Here is a 22,524-nt window from a genome sequence, read left to right on the forward strand (position 1 = left end):
CTTTTTATCTAATTTAAATTCTTGGTTTGCATCCCTAATATTGCACAGGGTTTAGTTTTTACTTCAAACACATACCAATTATGTAGTATCAAATTAATCAGTCAAAAATGAGGCTGTTTTGATGAACACAATAACTTTAAGTCTGAGATTATGGATAATGGCTTGAATCTCACATTAGCCAGCTGACCTCTGTGTTTTGTTTTGAAGGCATAACATTGAGAAAATCCTAATTACACAGAATAGAAATCACAAAACGTAAATTTTTGAAAAAAAAAAAAAAAATAGCTTGCCTGAAATCTAACAGTGCTCTTTAATTAACTGTTCCAGAAGCTTGAAAAGGGAATAGAGTGTCTTGTGACTGTCTCAAAATTGAATCATTAACAGTATCTAATAACTGCTGTCATCTTTAATTGGTTATTATTCTATGTGGAGAGCATGAATGAGTGGACTCCTCAGATAATAGAAGTCTCCACTGTTTGGAAGAAAAGACGTTTTAATCGTATGGTCACTTCCGATATTAGGGTATTTTAATCTATGACCTTTTCCAAAGTTTTATATAACTTAGTTCTCGTTTCTGATAGATGTGCATGAAACAGCAAAGCTAATTTATTTTTCATAGTGACTCCATGCATGTTTCGGTTTATCTCTGACATTTTTTGTGGCTAGAAGCGATGTTATTACTGTACAGTGCCACAATGACTTGATTGAATTCACTAAAAATACTAATGAGATATTGTGCCACCGTGTTATATTGGGGGGGGCTATTTAGCTAAACGATGTATAAAGCTAAAGGATCTCATTATAAGCTTCCCTCCAAGCGGTTTCTTGACGCATTCGAATTACTTGGACAAACATCCTGTCTCAAACTTCATTATGAAAACCGAAAATTTTGTACTCCCAGCTCACAGCATTAGAAAAAATGATGGAAAATCCAGAGTGTAAGGAATATACCTCCATCAGGTCAGACCATTTGTGCGACATTAGCCAACCTTGGGAAGATTCTGGCTTCTTAGTAGCGGCTGCGTGTCCCCATGGCCCATAGTGATTCATGTAACACGTTTCCGGGGCGATGTTTCTGTGTGTTATGACTTGTGCAGTCTCTCTGTTTTGTGCTCCGTATGTAGGGAGCTGCTGTTTGGCCAGTTTATTTGGTGGAGTATTAAAACTGATCCCAGAAATAAGAAGTGTCTACTGCTGCTATGTAGGAAACCTTGCGTGTTTGTACCTGCATGATCCCATTACGTAAGAACAAGCAAAAAGCTGAGACCCACACGGCATTCCTCCTAACTAGCCACCATTTTCACTCCCAAGTAGAAACACACTGTGACCACGTTCAAATATCACATGGCGCAGAAAGTCTCCGAGAGTCTTAGACTTACAATAAGGGAGATACTGTCATTCTCACAAACATCTGGAAGGAGTGCTTAGTAGACAAACTGCTGAGAACCTTCTCGGAAATCTTGGGGTCTACTTCCTCCAAGAAGTCAGAGAAACAGGATGCAGTGGACTTTCAATGAGTCATGAGTTTAACAGTCATTGACCCTTTTGTTGACAGAATTTAGAGAGAAAAAAAAAGGTGGTTTTATTTTCATGGCTGCCACTAGCACGGATTCTCGGGAGGGCATGAAATGCAGGGCAGCTGTCTAGAAAACCCGGGCGGCGTAATCCCGTGCCCTCTATTTACCAGCGGGGAGAGGGGAAGGTGCCGTGCCCCTGTAAATCCAATAGGCTCTCAAGAGATTTGAATTGACCCTCAGTCCTGGTGTCTGGAAATCCATCATTCTACATAGACACAGGGACTTGAGCAGAATGAATAATTAGGACGGTTTAGAGAATTCAATTCAACTAGTATTTGTTGAGTGCACTGTGAACGCACAGTGTTCAGGGCCAGGTGCTGGAAAAGGCAGTGAACAAAGAGGGGAGAGAATGTGCCACGATGTAGGAAATGGCTCCTCCTCCTCGGGAGCTTTCAGTTTTGAGAGAGAGGCAGTGCACACTCTGGGAGTAATAAGAAAATTCTAGAGACAGTGTCTGATAGTGAAAACCATATTCTGGGTAGAGATGAATGTCAAGAGCAACCTGGGGTGTGGGCGGGGGGCATGAGTGAGTTGGATGGGGACCGACTGGGGTGGAAAGAGGCCAGCAGCTGGCAGATGACAGGGAGAGGTGATGAGGCCACGGATGGGGACAACGGTTCCACAGCTGTTCCATAGCGGGCACTGACTGACATTAAAATCAAACTCTTGTTTTGACATAGATTTCTGCCAATCCGGCTAAACACACATTTTGGGGGAAATTCTAAAGTCCTTTTCATGTCAAAAATGATCTGTTTTTCCTAAGCTGATTTCGACTTTACTATTAGAACTTTAAGAAAAATCAAGTATTGGACTTCTCGTTAGGAAACTTCTGGAAATGATGGGATTATCAAAATAAATGAATTTCAATTTCCCTAAAATGTCTACTTGATGGCAGTAAAAATCCTATTTTATTTTATTTTATATTACTTTATTATTTTAAAAATATTTTATTGATTTATTTGCCAGAGAGAGCGCACAAGTAGGGGGAGTGGCAGGCAGAGGGAGAAACAGACTGCCCGCTGAGCAGGGTGCGGGGCTGGATTCCAGGGCCTGGGGATCATGACCTGAGCAAAAGGCAGGTGCTTAATGGACTGAGCCACCCAGGTGTCCCAGAAATCCTATTTTAAGAGCATGTTTGTGGTAGACTTTCTTGTGTTCTCTAAGGGGTCTCCTCCCCTTTCGGACCTGTGGGAGATTATCCTTCCCTGACCCTTGGAAGTTAGCCAGAGCCCGTGGACTAACTTTGAATGATGCTGCCGGCCACTGTGCTATGTACCATTTCCAGGGGAAGCTTTTAAGCACTGGTGCACGGTTCTCCGTGCTGTTCTCCTGCTACACTCACGAAGGAGTCACTTGCTGAGCTGGAGCAGCAGAGTACGGCAGAGCTTCTACTCCTCGAGACATCTCATGGGGACTGCTGCCCCGAAGAGCCACCGGACACCACGGTGGATGTGGCACAAATGAGAAAGAAACCGTTGCTATGTTACACCGCGAGATATGTGTTTGTTATCACAGCATTGCCTATCCTATCCTGGTTGGTACAGGGTTTGATTTTTCCTCTAATTTTCAGTTTTTTAAAAAAATGGAATCTGGCTTAATTAGCTCATTGGTTAGAGGGCAGTTCTAACAAGGCCACGGACATGGATTTAATCTCCAGGAAGTCAGTTCACTGTGCGAGAGGAGAATTATTTGAGGAGTCCAGCTCTGCCAGCCTTCTCAGAATCCCTAGATCGCCTCTTTTTTTTTTTTTTTTTTTTTTTCCTGGAGGCACCACCCGCCTCCCTACCAGTTCCATCACCAGCACCACTGCACTGGCCCCCTGCCAAGATTTCGGAGCCATCTGGAGACTAGTTGATACCAGCAGAGTTTCCCCATCTCCCACACCAAGCCTTATCTGCTCCAGGTCCCACTGCCACTTCTGGAAGCTGAAGGAACTTCATGCGAGCACGGGAGCTTCTCAGGTTCTCTGAGCAGCTGGGTGATGTCCCGCGAATGTGCGGGGAGGGTGAGTTCCGGGGGAGGGTGAGTTCCGCAGGGGGCCGCCCTTGACAAGAGGCCGAGGCTGGAGAGAGCCGAGCAGCTAAAACGCTCTCTTCCTCCTCCCTTCCATACAGTACGCGGAGGCATGGACTTTTCTCGCCACGGTTCCAGAGGAAATCCCACCAGAGCGATCTTTCTTCTCCGTGGCTCCTGGCGAAGATCTGGCCCCCTGGGTTGTAGGGCGCGTCCCACGACTTCGTTTCCCCCCTCCTTTCGTTTCCCTTTTCCTCACCCCTACCACCATGGGCCTGCAGCCCCTGAAAAGGAGGCAGATCGTTGCTTAGGGTCTAAAGACGAGTCACAGCCTCCACGCCAAAGTCCAGATAACAAACCCACAAAATGAAGTCACTTTGAGCCTTTGCAAGAGGCCTCGATTAGGAAAGGGAGGAGGTAGAAGAGACCCTTAGGCTTCGTCTTCCATCTCTGACCTCCCACCAGCCCACGTCCCACTTCCTCCTGAAACGAACACATTTGAGACGTTTCTTTGGTAAGGAGCGCTCCAGGTTCATTTGTTTGCCTAAAAATATTTTTCTTTTAGCCTTCTCTCTGATAAGCAATTTTGCTGGTGCCTGTCTGTGTGCTTCTTCAATTTCTTTTTTTTTTTTTAAGATTTTATTTATTTATTTGACAGAGAGAGATCATAAGTAGGCAGAGAGGCAGGCAGAGAGAGAGGAGGAAGCAGGCTCCCTGCTGAGCAGAGAGCCCGATGCGGGACTCGATCCCAGGACCCTGAGATCATGACCTGAGCCGAATGCAGCGGCTTAACCCACTGAGCCACCCAGGCACCCTCAATTTCTTTTTTAAGTAATCTCTGCACTCAACGTGGAGCTCAAACTTAGGACTCCGAGATCAAGAATCACAGGCTTTTCCAACTGAGCCAGCCAGGGGCTCCCTTGCCGGTATATTTCTAATGTGATGGTTTTTGTTCTTGTTGCTGTTATTTGTTTGTTTTAGCAATTTTAAGATCTTGCTTCACTGTTTTCTGGCTTACATCTCACTGTTGGCAAGTCTTCTGACAGTCCTTAGTAAGTAATCTGTCTTTATCTCCTAATTACTTTTAAATTCCCTTTATTTTTGGTATTCTGCAGTTTTACTACGGTGTGTCTAAGTGTAGATTTTTTTTTAATTTATCCTGTTCAGCATTTATTATGCTTCGTTGATCTAAGGATTAAAGTAGTCATCAATTCAGAAAAGTATGAATTGTCTCTTCAAGCAATAGGAGGAGAGCCTTTGAGAGCAACACTCCCAGCCTCTCTGTCCACTCGTCCTCTCCTTCCTGGGTGGGAAGATGACTTATCCAGGAGGGGAGGCTGGGCTCTCGTCTGCCTATGCTCAGCCACGCCTGTTGTGTCTTTCTCTTTGGGAGCTGACTACAGGGAGTATATATTCCTTTCTGTTCCTCTGCACTAAAGTCTTTTCAGGGCAGACTTTTGAAGGGTGGGGGAAAGCAGACAGGTTTTCAGTGGTCCACCACTGCCTGTGATGGGGTGGGTGAGTTTGCTTCATTCTGAGATACAGGAGGAAGAAGGCTACTAAGGCATGTTTATTCAAAAGTTCCTTCAATAAGAAACATGGCAGTTTTATCTCCATCTGCCTGAATCTAATGTACCTTTTTCAACTGGTTCCAAACAGAGTAGAGGCTGGGGTGTCATTTATTGGCCTTACCCTTAAACTCCAGTACCCCTTAATCCTACTCTCTTATTCTGGAATTCTTGTTCTGTGTGTGTGTATGTGTGTGTGTGTGTTTAAGTAATCTCTACACCCAACATGGGGCTCAAAGTCACAACCCCGAGATCAAGAGTTGCATGGTTAAAAAAAAAATGTATGGTCATCAGATTGAGCCAGCCAGGTGTCCCTTGTTCTTGTTAATCACACATTAGACCCATCTATTTCCTGTGCTCCTTAACTTCCGTTGTGTATTTTCCATCTTTCTGTCATACTCTTTGCATTCTGGGTAATTTCTTTCAGTTCACCCGTTCTGCCTTCCGCTGTGTATACACTCTTGTGTGACCCATCCCTTTTTTGACAATACCATTTTTCTGGCTCCCATTTCCCATTTCTCTTAGCATTTTAAACGGTCCTATAATTTTAGTAGCTGAAGTCCAAGCCGACTCTTTGCTATTCTCACTGACTCTTGCTTGTGGTGGCCTGTTTCCTTACGCCTTTTATAATTTCAGGATACAATCTCTTGTTTGGCTGAATTGTATTTGTGGGGATCCTGAGAGAACTGGGTTGTGTTAACATTTCTTCTAGAGGCATCTAGTGTTCATGTCTACCTGCCACCACATGCCCTGCAATCGTGGAGGCACGTCACCACCTTTCTCAGCTTGTGCCTTCTTGGCCAACTCAGGTCTATAGGATCAAATGCCAAACTCGGAGTTTTAGGAGAGATTTTTTTCCCCTAGCAAGCTTCAAACTAACCAACAACCAACCAACCAACCAGCCCTGAAAAAAACCCTGATGACTCCCTTGCTTTTGAGCAGCTTCTCTATAGACACATTTCACTGAGCCTCTTTGACTATCCCAAGTTTACATGGGGGTCTCTGTTCCAACTCCCGCCTGGACATAGGCCCAAAACTTTAACCTTGGTCCTTATGCAACCATCAAATCCAGAACCCTGGGTTACAGGGATCAGCAAGTCACCAGGGATCAGCACCTCCAGCTTTAGGGTCAGTTCATCTCCACGTTTTCAAGCTTCAGCTTCGTTCTGTAGATATTTCACTGTCTTATTTGTCAAGATCAGTGATGCCTTTCAGAGGAGACTTGATAGATTTTTTTTTTCCCAGAATTTCTGTCTTACAGTGGGGTATTTTCTCAGGCTACGTCGTTTGCAGTACTGCCAGAAACAGAAATCTCCAGAATGCAAAACAAATGAAACAGAATTTTATGTCAATAGAATTGACTGAAAGAGCACCAAGGCACAAGGCACCAGATCCATGCGCAGCAGATGTCTGCCAAGCTTTGGGGCCACCCCTGTGTCATCTTTTTTTTTTTTTTTTTTAAAGGTTTTATTTATTTTATTTGACAGACAGAGATTACAAGTAGGCAGAGAGGCAGGCAGAGAGAGAGGGGAGGAAGCAGGCTCCCTGCTGAGCCAAGAGCCCGATGCGGGGCTCGATCCCAGGACCCTGGGATCATGACCTGAGCCAAAGGCAGAGGCTTTAACCCACTGAGCCACCCAGGCGCCCCCACCCCTGCGTCATCTGAATGGCGTCCTGCATTTGAGGTTTGGGGAACCTCCCTCATTGTGGACTTATACCTCCCAAGGTGGAACCCAGAACTCATTGCCCCAGCTTCTCAGGCAGGGATAGGGGGCAGGCGTGCTATCTGGACTCTGCTTGTTTCAAGCACAGAATGAGACTTGAATTTGGAAAGGACCAAGGTGAAGAGCAGAACACCGGCAGGTATCTTTGAGCCAAAAGAGCAGGAGAATGTCCCCTTTCCAGGGAGTAGTGGCAGAGCTTCTGCACACTGTCACCCTCCCCAGTGGGCATGACCATGCTGCCTGAGCAGTCTCAGCCTATACAGAGTCCTAGTGTCCTACCCTTGGCAGTGGAGCTTCCAAGCCTGACCCTCTGGCCTTCTCAGAAAGTCTGTGTGACACCTGCTAGCCTATAATAAATTCCTTCTCTGCTTAAACCGGCTAAGCGGGGGCCGGTGTTTACAATTAAGAACCCAGACTGATAGCCTGTGGATAAAGCAATGTACGGAGGTTAATTATGAAGACTAATTCTGCAAGCTACATGCAGAAATCAATATTATGAGCGGCCGTGCCTCACTGCATTCTGTGTCTAATAAAGGGAAGGCTGACACACTCAGATTACCGGAATAAATTTGGTATTATATTTAAAAGAGAAATGTAATTTAGAATTTAAACATACACCTTTCCTACCCACAATTTGTGTTTGTTGAAAATATGTAGGATTCTAGTGTGTGGCTAAAAATTAGGTGTATATATGGCAGGTGTGTGTGTTTCAAGTTTGGTTTGATCTACAGATTAGTTAAAAATAAGGAATGGGGCGCCTGGGTGGCTCAGTGGGTTAAAGCCTCTGCCTTCGGCTCAGGTCATGATCCCAGGGTCCTGGGATCGAGCCCCGCATCGGGCTCTCTGCTCAGTGGGGAGCCTGCTTCCTCCTCTCTCTACCTGCTTCTCTGCCTACTTGTGATCTCTGTCAAATAAATAAAATCTTTAAAAAAAAAAATAAGGAATGAATATTTGGTTCCAGTTGGGATTTTATGCAAGTTCCTGCCAAGGTTATTATTACAAAGAGGCAAAGAGGTCAGCATCATGGAGATAAATCATCACACTGATTTTCCACATGATATCCCACGACATTCCTGATAAATAAAGGCTCCACATCTCATTCCCATTCCTATTTCACCTCTGCTCTCTCTGCCTGGACTTCCTCTCCTTCTGTCTCCACAAACCCAGATTATAGATGTCCTTTAAGGCTCCTTTTTAATAGCACTCCCTCTGTCAAAATACCCTCTATCACACCAGAAGGCTTTAACATCACCTTTCCCTGAACGTGGAAAGCACTCTGTGAGAAATATGTACCATTTCCATATACGTCAGAAACCTGGACACACAAGTAGTCCGTGGAAGGTGGAAGAGACACACAAGAATGGCCTTTGAGTTGCGGGTCACTCAGGTTCAGGAAGGGTAATCATCAGTTCCCATCTCCTATCTCCCAGACTGTGCTGGCCAAAGAAGGCAGAGAGGACTACAATGGGTAAGTGATTTAAACAGGCATCATCTGGTCAAATGAACAAATAGATTGACTTCCAATGTAAAATCAGCTTTTCCCTACTGTCTCAAGCCTTATGCTCCAAAGTATGCATGGTCCCAACCCTAACCCTAAACTTAACATTAACCCTAAACACTAACCCTAACCCTAACTCTTAACCCTATCCCCTAGCCCTAATCCCTAATCCCTACCCTGACCCCTAACCCTAACCCTAGTTTATTTCAGCTGATTTGTCTACACTTCAGGTCACAGGCAGAGGCCTCTCTGTTCAGACTTGGGGGTCTGCCTACCGGTAGAGCAGCCTCTGTGGGTGGCCAGCTGCCCCCCACCATCTTCCTGCTGCCACCCCATTCTCTGCCAGTCAGTTAACCCTTTCCCTGCCCAGCACCACCCCAAGTCCTTCCTCTCCTTGTGTCTGAGCTCCTGGATAGCTTGTCAGTTACTCTTTCTCCATCTCCTGCTCCCGGTGTGGGGGAGAAGGGAAATTTTGAATGCTGAGGTAGAAAAAAGGGGAGGAGATGTGAGGAAATGGAAAAAATTTGTCCTTCCATCTACCACCTCCCTGGGCTAGAAATTTAGCATTTTGAGAGACTGAGCCGCTTCCCACACATTTTTCAGTCCTCGCACAGAGGAGATCAACACATATTTGTTTAAGGGATGGATGGACTAAGGAGGTAATCTAGCAGAGAAAATGTCATGCTCTGATGTTCGATGGTATGTGACTTACACTGTCAAGACCTTTATGCCTTCCTCTAATAAGACATGGACTACACCATCTTTATTTGTCTGCACAGCCCAATGGGGTCGGCCCGGGTCAGGGGCAGAAGTTTGCTCTTGGCGCTCCTGCCCTTCTTTTTGGTCCCCCAACCCCCAGGAATCTCCCCGCCCCCTCCATCCCTGGTCAGTGACTTCCTGCTTCTCAAAACCAGGAAAGATCTGGTACCACAGCTACTTTGACCAGAATTGCTTCAGGTGAGATGAGTAGATGATCCCCAAAGTTGCCGATGCCTTCTTCGCCATATCACAAAGAGTGACAGCCCAGATAAAAGGAGCTGTGGGAGCAGCAGGCCTTGATCTCAGAGCCTGGAAATCTCGATGAACACAGTAGGTTTGGATGGGAATCAGGGCTGTAAGAGCCCAGGCCAAGCTTCCAAGCAGCAGCAGGAGTAGGATGGGGTTGTGGGTCTCTGTCTGGGACTGAAGGGAATGATGCTGGCATCCACTGCAGCTCCACGGAGGGTTTGCTGGGACTCTGGGACTCAGAGTCGTGCTCAGAATCGAGCAATTGCCTGTAGGGCTCCTCTGAGTCACATACCATGGCACTTGTCACTTATGCCCAGGCCGGGGAGACTTGGCAAATAAGTGTTTGGGCACCTCAGCTGGATGGCGGGTTTTCCAGGCTAACTGTAGGATTTTTGTATTTTCTAATGTCAATGCCCAAAACAGTGGCTGGCATGATAGATGTTCGCCATAAAAAAATTACTGGAGAGATGGGTGGATGAATGAACAACCAAAGGAAGAGCACGTCTTACATTTTGCAGGTCCTCTGGACTGAAAAATAGAAAATGATATTGAAGAGGAAGAAGTCAAGGTAGCTTCTGAAGAAGGTTGGGCAATTTCCTCAACTTTCCAAGAGATTCTATGTGTTCATTAACACCAAAGAAAATTCAGAATTGCCTCCTGTCACCCTCTTTCCCCACAGTCCAAGGTCTGGTATATTCCTGTGGTCACAGAGCTAAATCTCCACCAGTTATGTGTGCCCACCAGAAGACTGTATCCAGTGGAAGGGGGGCTGGGAGCAGATCTAGGGAGAGAGGGACGCTACTCTTTCTAACTGCCTTGTAGGCTCTCATCCATTATACCTTTACTGACTAACTTCTGTAGACAGGAAGAAAACAAGGGTCACTCAAGGCGCCAGTGGTCTGTCTCTTACATATATGGCAGGTCCAAGGTAGTCTTCATGATTCATGAAGACAAGTATGGTTCCTATAAGTAATTTGTGAGGTGGGGTGGACGGGGGGCACGGATGTGCATAAAGAGTGAAAACACAAGGGACTGTCCTCTGTAATATCTTTGATGATAATACTGTACCTAAAGAATGGACACCATAACAACGAATGTATTCCTTCTTCTCCACGTGGCCTCACATCTCATAATTCATTCTCCTTCCTTCTCCATCCATCTGCACATCAGGACTGTGTCACCTGGGCTCCCTTACACTTGGCCGCTGGTGGGGTTGGCCAATGAGTAGCCACAAGAAACAGAGACAAGTTGGGGTGTCTTCCCCACTTCTTTCCTGCTTCCATGCTATGTCTCTGACTACAGCTGTGTCCTCCTGGGACTACTGGTCCCTCCTGGTGACCCCTTCCCTGCAGCTCTAGCTGTCATGGACCCCTTGTCCTTTCTAGTCTAGGGGCTAACCTTACAGTTAGCTCCATACAGTTCCTAACCTTTGCATACCTCAGCACCGCTATTGGCTCCCTCGACCTTGCCCACACATGGTGAGTGGTCCCTTCCTCGGAGTCTCTTCAGTTGAGCCATCTGAATGGAATTCAACTTCCTGCCAGCACCCTGACTGGTCCAGAGAAGAACGTGTCAAAGGCACGTAAAGAGTAATTTTCCACCAAAAACAAGTTCTTACATGATACTTGTTTTTTACGATTCAAAAGAGACTTCTGCCTTTTCCATAGCTTCCTGCCCAACCTGTTTTCATGAGGTCTTTTCACCGTGGCACAAGTACCAATATCAGCATATGACACACGTGGTTTATGGTGGAGGTTCCTGAGTGCTCCTGCTGGCTGGGGATGGGGTGGGTGGTGGGGGTCAGGTCCCTGAGCAAAAGTTATAGTAGCTCCACCAGGCAGGGCTCTGAGCCAGGTGCTGTCCCACCCAGGGCAGCAGGCAGAAGAGAGGATTGATTACTTGTTCCCAGTGTCTCTCTGCAGGAGCCCTAGCTGGGTGTTACATCCGGCACCAGCCACAAGCACAGTATGGTTTGAAGAAGAAAGAGAAGGGTTCTCAGACAGTTCTTGCCACGTTCCTTACACACTTGCTGAAATTCCTAGAGGGTACCGCGTTTCTCCATTAATTGCACATGGCCTGGTGAGGGGAATCATTGTTGTGAATATGTGTAACTGCTTTTCAGTCAGGGTGTAAATGACAGTGTCTTATTCTATCCTGTCAGGAAACAAGAACTGATCTGGCTTTGAGAAAATGCTGGAACCCACACTGAGGGGGAATGGTAGAAGGGCAAGAAAGCTCCACTGAGGAGAGCTACCCATGAGGAGAGTGTCTCCTGAGGACTGGTCTCTTGAAACATGCTTCCCCTGAGAACTTCCCCTAAGGGATGCTCTCCTTCTGAGAATTCCTGGCCCCCTATAAATGCTCGCCCTACAATGCATGCCCACTGAGGAGATCCCCTTGAGGGATGTTCCCTCTGAGGAGTGGTCCCCTGAGGAGTATTCCCTCTGGAACACATTCTAACTGAGGAGGTCCCCTTAAGGGATGCTTCCTCCAAGGACTTCCCCATGGAGGAGTTCTCCTGCTGAAATGCATGCCTACTGAAGAGATCCCCCTCAGGGATCCTCCCCCTGAGCAGTGTTCCCCCATGGCTTCCCTCCAGGGGTGTTTCCCTCGGAAACGCCTGCCCATTGCGGCATAGGGATTATCCTTTGGAATTCTCCTAAAGGGAATCTCCTGTAGGGATTCTCCCTCTGAGGACTGTTACCCCTGAGCAGTGTTCCCTCTGAAACACAAGTCCACTGAGGAGATTATCCCTGAGGGATGCTTCCCCTTAGCACTGTTCCTTCCGCTTGAGGACTACTGATCCAGAAGTGCACCCCCTGAAGATTTCTCCCCAGGGGTGCTCCCCCTGAAATGCATGCCCACTGAGGAGATTCCTTCCAAGGGATGCTCCCCCTGAGCAATGTTCCCCTGACGACTCTCCCCCAGGAGTGCTCCCTCCAAAAGGTATGGCCCCTGAGGAGAATTTTCCAGAGGATGGCTCCCACTGAGCAAGGTTCCTTTGTTCTCTTTCTCACAGATTCTCCCCTAAGCTCTGGGTTGAGAAAAGACTCCTCTAGAACTGAGGACTTTCAGGCTTAGCAGAGGACAGATTTCTCTTTCATCTTCCTGGCAGCTCGAGGAGGCTACCAGTGGAGGGCTCCATGGACCTGACAGCTGCTCTGGAGAGCGTCAGGCAAGCTGACCTGCTCGTCCCACCTCCATCCCTCTGCTCTGAGGCTCTGAGGCCCAGAGGGTTCTGAAAAGGGCTGGCTAATTTAGGCAGAGTTCTGGGGGGTGGGGGGGGAATTGCCCCTACATGCTCCCCACATTACTCTTCTCCCTCTAGACACCCAATTCCATCCTACCATTTTCACCCCTTCAGCACCCAGCCAACAGGCTCTTCTTCCCACACACAAAGGCTGCTCTTTCCGAGGAGGACTTGCATTTTTACAGGGTAAGAACCCCGATGCAGAGATGAGTAACCATCTTTGCACTCTGGAAAAATGAAATGCGTAGGGCCCCAGCCCATTTGCTTCCCACTGAAATGAAACTATGAAAACAAAACAAAAACCCAAACAAAAAGCAATGTGTGATCTCAAGATCTAGAATACCTGCTCTACTGAATAACAGATGGTCAGGGAGGAAACCTGCAAGGCTCTTTATTCACCAAAAGGTTAGTAGCTGGACATTCATGCTGAAATCATTGGCTAGCCTCATGGCTCTTACATGTAGGTCTCAGTCCTTACACACAGAGCTTTAACAGTCAGGGTGTAAATGATAGTGAAATTTCAGTTATCAGCCTCAGGTATGGGAGCCATCTAGGGAAGCAGGGGTCCTTCCTAGCCCCTCAGAAATCACACCAGTGGGCTCTCCTTGCCCTAGCCCTAAGACACGGATCTCCAGGATGCAATGAAGGGGACTGACTTTCCTCCATGTTCTTGAAGCTTCACAGAAGACCTGCCCCCAAGAGATAAGGGGTATGATTACTTAGGACAGGAATTTCTATGGCTACTTGTTTACTCTTGCGTTCACAGAGAAACATGTCTCTCAGGTATAAGCAACAGTCCTGCTTGCCTCCATTTATCTGCTCTGTTAGGGCTGGAATTAATGCAATGACCATTCTGGGTCACAGACACCTTGTTTTTTTCCAGAAGGTTTGCCCTTCCTTGATGAACATGTTGATGTAGGATCTTCTCATCTGAACATTTATGTGGTGGTCTTGATTAGGTCACTCTGGCATCGTTAGGCCGTTTCTGATCTTAGCAGGTGAAGACCCATGTTGCCAGCCTTGCCCCAACAGTGTCCTTTCAAGTCAACTTGGGGGTGGGAGCAAACCAAAGCAGCGAGAGGGTTTGGGGGCCATTCACTGACAGAAAACCTGCCTCCTGAGACTACCTGCCTTCTTCCAAAGCTTTCCGAAGGTTGATGTTCAGTCTGCGGACACTGAGGGTAGAAGGATAAAAATATTCACACTGATATCTTTGTTTTCCAGGAATTGTTTCCATATTTTCTCAAGTTCCCTCCTTGAGGGGACCACGTAGCATGAATGGGGAACCTGCCACAGGTCCCTGGGCTCCTCCTTTGTTGCCAACTCCGTCTCTCACAGATGGTGCCAGTCATCTCTTCAGCTAGACACAACCTGTGCCCCCTGGCACCAACTCAGGAAGCACCTACCACATGGGTATGTGAGACACCATGGGAATGATGGGGTTCCTGAGACAGCCCTCTGGCTCCCGAACCCGTCACGCCATACAAATGTGTTTTAATGAAAAGTGGAGGAATTTGTTTGAAAATATTTAGGGAAGGCTGGTTATGTTCCAGACACCATGCTAAGTACTGATGATTCCGAGGCCAACCAGACAGACGCAGGACGCATAGCCCAGTGTGAAGTCAGGCTTCGAGCATGGGACTCTAACATGTTAGGAAGGCTGTAGGAGGAGACAGTCGGCATGCCGTGACGAATTCCGGGAAGGGGAGCCTAGGACTCTTAAGTGTTAGGGGAGATGTGTGAGGTTTTTGGTAAAAAGAATGATGTTTAATAAGGAACAGATAGAAGTTGTCCAAAGAAGACAGTAGGGCAGGCCTGTACAAATGAAGTGAAAGGGTTTAAGTATTTTTAAATAACTGAATGGAGCTCAGTATGCCTAGAACTTCACGATGGGCGTGAGCATGAGAGATGCTTGAGAAGCAGGCAGAAGTCAGGTTGAAGGGCTTCAGAAAAGGACTCCTACCCCGGGCTGTGGTCTACCTTGCACGTCACCTCTGCAATTCCTGGCAACACTCCCGTCAGCTTGTGGTAGAGAGGGGGAGGGGAACTAGTCCAAAGGCAACGCAAAGAGAAAAAACAAACACTTGCATAGTTTTCATTATTTATAATAGTTATGCTCTCTAAAATCACCATGACACGGAATTGGCCAACACCAAGCCATCACTCAGAGGGGAGGTACAGGGTTCGGTTCCTGTTAACCTCTGGTCACAACATTTTCAACAACTGACCAACACATAAGCTTCGGTTGTTGTTGTTTTTAAGATTTTACTTATTTATTTATGAAAGAGAAAGTGTGAGAAGGGGGAAGGGCAGAGGGAGAAGCAGACTCCCCTGAGGAGCAGGGAGCCTGACTCAAGCCTCAATCCCAGGACCCCAGGATGATGACCCCAGCCGAAGGCAGCTGCTTAACCCACTGAGTCACCCAGGAGCCCCAACACAAAACCTTATTTTATCTGGGTTTCTGTTTAAAGGCATCTTCTTTAGGATATATTGTTGATGTATTAACTAGAACCCACAGCCAACAGCACTATAACTCATGCCTCAGTGAAAATTATCTAAAACATACGTTTTCTCCGTAAGACACATCAGAGCCTTCTTGTCTTTAGAAATTCTTGATAGCACTTCAGCACTGTTACGGACTGTTTTGTTCTCCAAAATCCATATGTGGAAGCCCTCATCCCCATATTGACTGCATTCAGACACAGGTCTTTAAAGAAGGCATTTTAAGTTAAATGAAGTTAGAAGGCTGTAACCCTTACCCAATAGGACTGGTGTTCTAACAAGGAGAAGAGGAGACAGGACTCACAGGGAAGAGGTGGCCATCTGAGAGCCGGGAAGAGCGCCCTCACCAAGAATCAGCCTCTCGGGCGCCTTGATCTTGGACTTGCAGCCTTCAGAACTGTGAGAAAATACATTTTGGGTATTTAGGTCATCCAGGCTTGTTAGAACACCCCCAAGCTGACTAATACCAACAATGAGTTTTGGGGAGGGCATTTTAAATTACAAAATCACCAACAAGAAGCACAAAAGAAAAATCAAAGAGAGGAAATGCAGACAAACTTCACCAGCCTTATTTGGCTCATCTGGGAAACCACGCCCCATGCCCGCCAGAGCTCCCACACCGTTTATACTCTTACAGCATCTTGCTTTTGTCACTACACTCTTTCAGGATGTGGGATCCTGGGACTGACTTTGGGAATCCTGTGTTGCTTCTTGACTGAAATTCCCACACAAATGTGTTTCTTTTCTAATGTGGTCTGACTTTTCCAGCCTGAGGTTCTCTGGGGTTCCAGTTTATCTATCCTCTCATCTTTCTATGCTTTAAAAAGCATCTGCCTTCACACTTCCTTCTTCTTCTTTGGGTAGATTTCATTTTAATTTGGACCAAGATTTAATATGCATATAGTTTAAAGTCAAGTAGTCCCACAAAACTTATTACCAAAAAGAAAATGAACATTAATAGTAACCTCCTGATCCCCACCCCTACAATGCCCACTCTAAAGAGAGAACCATTTTATTTTATTTTATTTTAAGATTTTATTTATCTATTTGACACAGAGAGAGATCGTAAGTAGGCAGAGAGACAGGCAGAGAGAGAGATAGGGAAGCAGGCTCCCTACTGAGTAGAGAGCTTGATATGGGACTTGATCCCAGGACCCTGAGATCATGACCCCGAGAGAACCATTTTAAAACTGATTCTTTTGGGGTGCTTGGGTGGCTCAGTGGGTTAATCCTCTGCCTTTGGCTAGGGTCATGGTCTCAGGGTCCTGGGATCGAGCCCCACGTTGGTTTCTCTGCTCAGCGGGGATCCTGCTTCCTCTCTTTCTTTGCCTGCTTCTCTGCCTGCTTGTGATCTCTCTTTCTTTGTCAAATAAATAAATAAAATCTTTTAAGAAATAATAAAATAATTGATTCTTTTGGTATTTAGTTCCCTGTCTCTAAATATGATTATATAGTTGTTTCTTGACTTTTTTTTTTTTTTTTCCATTTTAGGCATTATGTATAGACTCTCCTCCCCTAATCCTACCAGGAAAGCAACATTATAATTTGGGATAGATCAACATTCAGTGTTTATATTATTAGTGGTCATGTAAGTGATATGGACTGCCAAGTGCTATGGGATGCAGTGATTTGCTTTTCTGTGCAAGTTATTATTTTTCCTATGGTTAATTATTGTCTTTTGTTTGTTGAGTAGTGTGCTCTGTACTTATCCCTAATTTATTCTCACACTCTCCCTCAGAAACGAAAATCTTTTCCCAATATGCTAAAATGTATCAGATGTCTTATTAATTTCATCTTCTCGAATAATTCTCCCCGGTCCGTTTCTCTGTACCAGTAAGTGCTTCCTTCCTTCCTTCCTTCCTTCCTTCCTCCCCCTCCCCTTCCCCTACCTCCCTTTTTTGGTCCTGGTGTTCTGGAGTCTCACAGTGATTTATCTTATTGTGGGTTCATTTTCTTTCATGGTGCTAGGACCTTAGTGAGCCCTTTTCAAATGGAAACTTATATCCCTCCATTCCAGAAATGTTCTGGAATTATTTCATGGACAGTCAACTCCCTCTGCTTCCACTGTTCTCTTTCTGGATGCCCATTACTTAGATTTTGGACCTAGTCGAACTCTTCTCCAATTTAATAATCTTTTTCTTAGCATTTTTTTCTTCTTTGTCCTTTTGCTCTATTGTCTGAGAAGATTCCTCAGCATTATCTTCTAGCACCTTTGTTGCGTTTTTCATTTCTGCTACTGTATTTGTAATTTCCAAGAACGCTCTCTGAATATTCTTTTTTCATAACACTCTGTTCCTTTTTTAGTGATGCAGTATTTTTTCATCTCTTTGAGCATATTAAAGGTAGTGTGCTTTAAGTTTTCCTCCCTCACCTCTGATTTTTTTTTGAGCCTTTGTCTTTCATATTAGAGGCTTTATTCATTTCATGAGATTCCTGTCTGTCTGCTCATATTTTTTTAAAAAAGATTTTATTTATTTATTTGACACAGAGAGAGATCACAAGTAGGCAGAGAAGCAGGCAGAGAGAGAGGAGGAAGCAGGCTCCCTACTGAGCAGAGAGCCTGATGCAGGGCTTGATTCCAGGACCCTGGGATCAAGACCTGAGCCGAAGGCAGAGGCTTTAACCCACTGAGCCACCCAGGCGTTCCTGTCTGCTCATATTTAAGAGAAGAACTGTAAAGACAACTCTGTGTGGGTAAGAGGGGCTTAGTGACTGCAGACTTTACTCCAGGGTCATCTAGCTGGCAGGTTACATTGGGAAACCCTGGATGTTAGTATTGTTTGGTCTTTTTTATTACAATCTTTTTGATGAGTTTTTTTTTTTAAGGTGTTATTTATTTATTTGATAGAAAGGGAGAGAGAGATCACAAGCAGGCAGAGGGGCAGGCAGAGGGGGAGGGGGAAGCAGGCTCCCTGCTGAGCAGAGAGCCTGATGCGGGGCTGGATCCCAGGATCCTGAGATCATGACCTGGGCCAAGGGCAGAGGCTTAACCCACTGAGCCACCCAGGTGCCCTGAGATTTTTTTTTTTTTTTTTTTTTGAGCTGATAAGTCTTTTCTAATATCCTGCTTGAAAAATACCATAAATATTCTGCTGAGTTTCTGTAAGCTGGGTGGGATAGGAACTCAATTCCAACATTCAGTGGAAAACTTTTATTTAATCCCCCTGTTTTTAATATAGTCCCCTTCACTGAACTGCGCCTAGCATCCCCCAATCCAGAGAACAGCCCCGCAGGCCCTGCTGGGCAGTAACTGATCTGCATGGTGTAGGGGATGGACTCCGGGATCCAACTGCTTCTTATGTAAATCTTTAACCAGCCTTTCAGTTTTAGCCTCACACATCATTCCTACTTCGGAGATACCTTGTGCCACCAACTCCTATGCCTTTTGAATGTTTAATGCAGTAAATCAGTTTGCACCATGGCTTTCCCCGTTGCTGCCTTCAGATTGTTGTAACTTTTGAAGTCTTCTTAGTCATCCGCTGTCCTTCCCTTGGCTTTTTCCAACTGATGATGATGCCAATGGGTTTTTTTTCCCTCTGATCTTTTTGTGGTTACGTCTTTTTATTTTTATTTTTTTATTTTTTTATTTTTAAACAAGCTCTATGCCCAATGTGGGGCTCAAATTCAAGACCCCGGGGATCACAAGTTGCATGTTCTGCTGACCGAGCCAGCCAGGTGTCCCTGCTTTTATGGTTTATGTCTTCAATTTTTGAGAAGTGTGATGTCACTTTTGATGGGTTTCAGAAGGCAATAAAGGCTGATGCCTGAGTGAAGCTGTTACCCTTAACTAGAAATTCCCCCACTCTGTCCCTTTCAAGAGGACAGCCCCCTGCAATCTAGGTGCCTATGGCCGGGCTCTTCTACTGGGTCCCTTCGGACCTCCAGGGTGGGTTGACTGCTTGAATCCATGAAGGCCGATTGCCCAACACAAACATTTGCCGTAACCACCTCCCCAAGTTGGCTCTGACCAGTGGGTAGATCTGACGTGGACAGGTAGGCTATCAGAAAGACCAGAATTTCCCCCACCTCCCTCTCCCCTGCTTTGAGTCGCTGTGAATGGCTGCCATACTATCTTATGGAGTCTATATAGGTCATCAGGGTGGCCCTGCTTCTGGGGCCAAGGAGGTGACAGCCAGCGTGGTGGCTCTGTCTAGGCTTTGTGGGGTGGTCTCGCTGATCACACTGATCTTTAGCTTTAATACATCTGGTATCAGATATTATCCAGTTGTCCCATGGGGCCCAGCATGAGGAAACCAACTCAGGTGAATCAAACTCACAGCATAAGTTACCTTACCGTGTGCTTATTTATTAATTTATAATCTGCTCGCCCCTTTCCAGTAAGTGGGCCATTTATACCTGCTATCCGGTTCTCTTTTTTTCTTTTTTTTTTTTTTAAAGATTTTATTTATTTATTTAACAGAGGCACAGTGAGAGAGAGAACAAAAAGCAGGGGGAGTGGCAGAGGGCAAAGCAGGCTTCCTGCCGAGCAGGGAGCCTGATGTGGCGCTCGATCCCAGAACCCCGGGATTAGGACCCGAGCCGAAGGCAGACACTTAATAACTGAGCCACCCGGGCACCCTTATCTGGGGTATTCTTTTTTTTTTAATTTAAGATTTTATTTATTTATTTGTCAGAGAAAAGAGAGTACAAGGAGAGGGAACAGCTGGTGGAGGGAGAAACAGGCTCCTGCTGAGCAAGGAGGCTGATGCAGGACTTGATCCCAGGACCCTGGGATCATGACCTGAGCCGAAGGCAGACGCTTAACTGACGGAACCAGCCGGGCATCCCTATCTGGAATATTCTTATTCAGACCTCAAGCCAGGTGGAAAACCCAGTTTTCAGATGTCTTCTGCCCAGCAGGACACACCAATTACATTTACATACATTATTTCCAGTGACTCCTCGCTCTGACCCAGTGAACCGTTCTCCTCATTTGACAGATGAGGAAACCAGTGGTCAGTGAAGCTGAGTAAATTACTCCGGTTCTGGTACCCTTGGACCTTCTCCCACTCTGAGCTGGAGAACCACAGAGCAAGTCACAGAGGTGAAACGGTTTCACAAGCTCCCGGCAGAGTTCAGGATCTGGAAAGGCCTCTCTGATGACGTGGGATCTGAATCCTGATAGAAGACTGTGGACAGGCGAGGAGACAAGGATCCAGGGGAACTGTGTGGGCCGCAGCTCTGAAGTACAGGACACATGACCACACTGGCAAGCATGGCGAGCCCCAGGGGGCCCATGTAGGTGACTGCAGAGAGGGGGGCTGAGTCCACTGTCTGGCCCAGCAGCTAGGGTTAGACCGCTCTTCAGGGAGGATGGTGGGGGTGGGGTATGGGGGGAGTGTATCAAAATGATCCAACTTTCCTATCTTCATATGACGCTCTTGGTTGCTCCTGTCCCTTGAATTACCTGGATATTTTTTTCCAATTTGGCGGACTTTCTTGTATTGGGAATTCTCCTCAGAGGCTTAAATAAGTTCAATACTGGGCTGTTGCTGTTTTTATTCCAATGCTTTATTATCTGTAAGTCCTCAAGTTTGGCCAGACACTGATGAGTAATAATTTGAGGATCCTGTGTTTCCCCAACTTGAACTCCTGTCGGAATCACCTAGAGAGGCCATTAAAAACCCAAGGGCTTGGGCCCCAACCCAACTTACTGAATCATTAGTGTTTCTTTTACAAGCTCCCCAGTCTCTGTCTCTCTCTCTCTCTTTTTTTTTTTTTACATTTTTATTTATTTAAGTAATCTCTACACACAACATGGAGCTCGAACTCACAACCCCAAGATCAGGGGTCTCATACTCCTCTGACTGACCCACCCAGGGGCCCCATTTGTTTTTCAAATTTTTTTTATCCACAGTCTGTTCTTACACAGTTGACCTGATCATTTCTCAGAAAGTCTATGCTCCAGGCAGGGTCAGCGGGAGGTCACTCAACACCGGACACGTGGGGAGACTGCAGCACAAATCTTGAGTGAAGCCCATGTTTTCCACCTCAAAGCGGAGATTCTAGCAGGGCAGGGAATGTGGCTTACATCTGTGGACGCCACGTATGTCCACTGCCCTTCCTTTGACAGGGCTGTCCTCCCCCATTCAGTCTGGTCACTAGTGACATATTTAGTACTCAACACTGAGAAATGGTCATTGTCTTCAGGAAGCTTTCACAGGTTCTAAAAAAGCTTTTTTTTTTTTTTTTTTTTAATTTTAACATCTCAGAAATGGGGTCATGCCTAAAAGCTGTATCTTAGCATTTGTTCTAATGCAATGAAGAGTGTTTTTTTCTCTCTTACAGTATTGTAAAACACTGATGCCCCTTAGTTTTAAGGCTATATTCAAGCTAATGAAACCCAGTAGTTGAAAAAGGAATCACATACGTGTGTATACAGGGAGCTGACGTGAGCCCTGCCCAGGCTGTTCCCTCTGCATGGGTGATTCTGCCCATCTACTTCACCAATGCTGCTGATTTAGTATGACTCGATTCAAATGCCACCTTCTCCAGGAAGACATCTAGGTTGTCCCAGTGCCCCCACTCAGTGTAGATTCAAAATCCTTCCTCTGGGCTCCCGTGCTTGTCTCTGACCTCTACTTCCCAGGCTGTGTTACTTTAGTCTGGTTATCGGTCCACCGCTCTGTAAGCAGACTGTGAGCTGAGTCTAGGCAAAGACACAGTTGTACCCCTCTGCGTTCTACTCCCTAGGAGAGAGTCTGGGTACATAGATGTTCAGTGAATGTTGAATGACTGAATGACAGACTGTGGAGCAGTGACAAGCCATATATGACCTTGACCCTATGTAACTGCACCCCTGGATTTCGGAAGAAAGGCAGGGCCTGCCCTGGAAAGGTTTCATGAAGCCCATGGAGTGAACCATGCTGGCAGGACGGCTAATGGACTGTTTCAGGATTGTCGTGAGGAAAAGAGAGCAGAGCTAAGACCTTCCCCTTTCCCACCCGGTGGGTCCTGGGATGACTGCTCTTTGGCTAGATTTGATGTGTTAATTTCAGGAGGCTGTGGGCACTCATTCACCCTTGAGATTAACTCCGGGTACCGACACAGGAGACACTGAGGCTCAGAGGCAGGCGCGGTTCCTCCCTGAGCGAGCTCTCACAGGAAGTCCTGAGTACACATAGGCTTTGCGGTTTAGACCTCAGAGCTTCCTGCCAGATCTTGACAAGGTTTAGCAAGTCTAAGAAGCCAGGAGAAGGAGGGCGGACGGGACCACAAACATGGCACCAAACATTTCAAAGCAGGTGCCTGCTCACTGCCTATTGTTTTAAGACCTTAACTGAAAACTGTTTTGTTTTTCTTTCCACTTCCCCCCCGGACAGCTAGCACGGCTGCTGGCTGGGGATGGGGGATGATCTTTGCCTTGTGGCCATATAAGACCCTG

This window comes from Mustela erminea, chromosome 10 (assembly GCF_009829155.1).
Source record: "Mustela erminea isolate mMusErm1 chromosome 10, mMusErm1.Pri, whole genome shotgun sequence".
NCBI classification, from domain to species: Eukaryota; Metazoa; Chordata; class Mammalia; order Carnivora; family Mustelidae; genus Mustela; species Mustela erminea.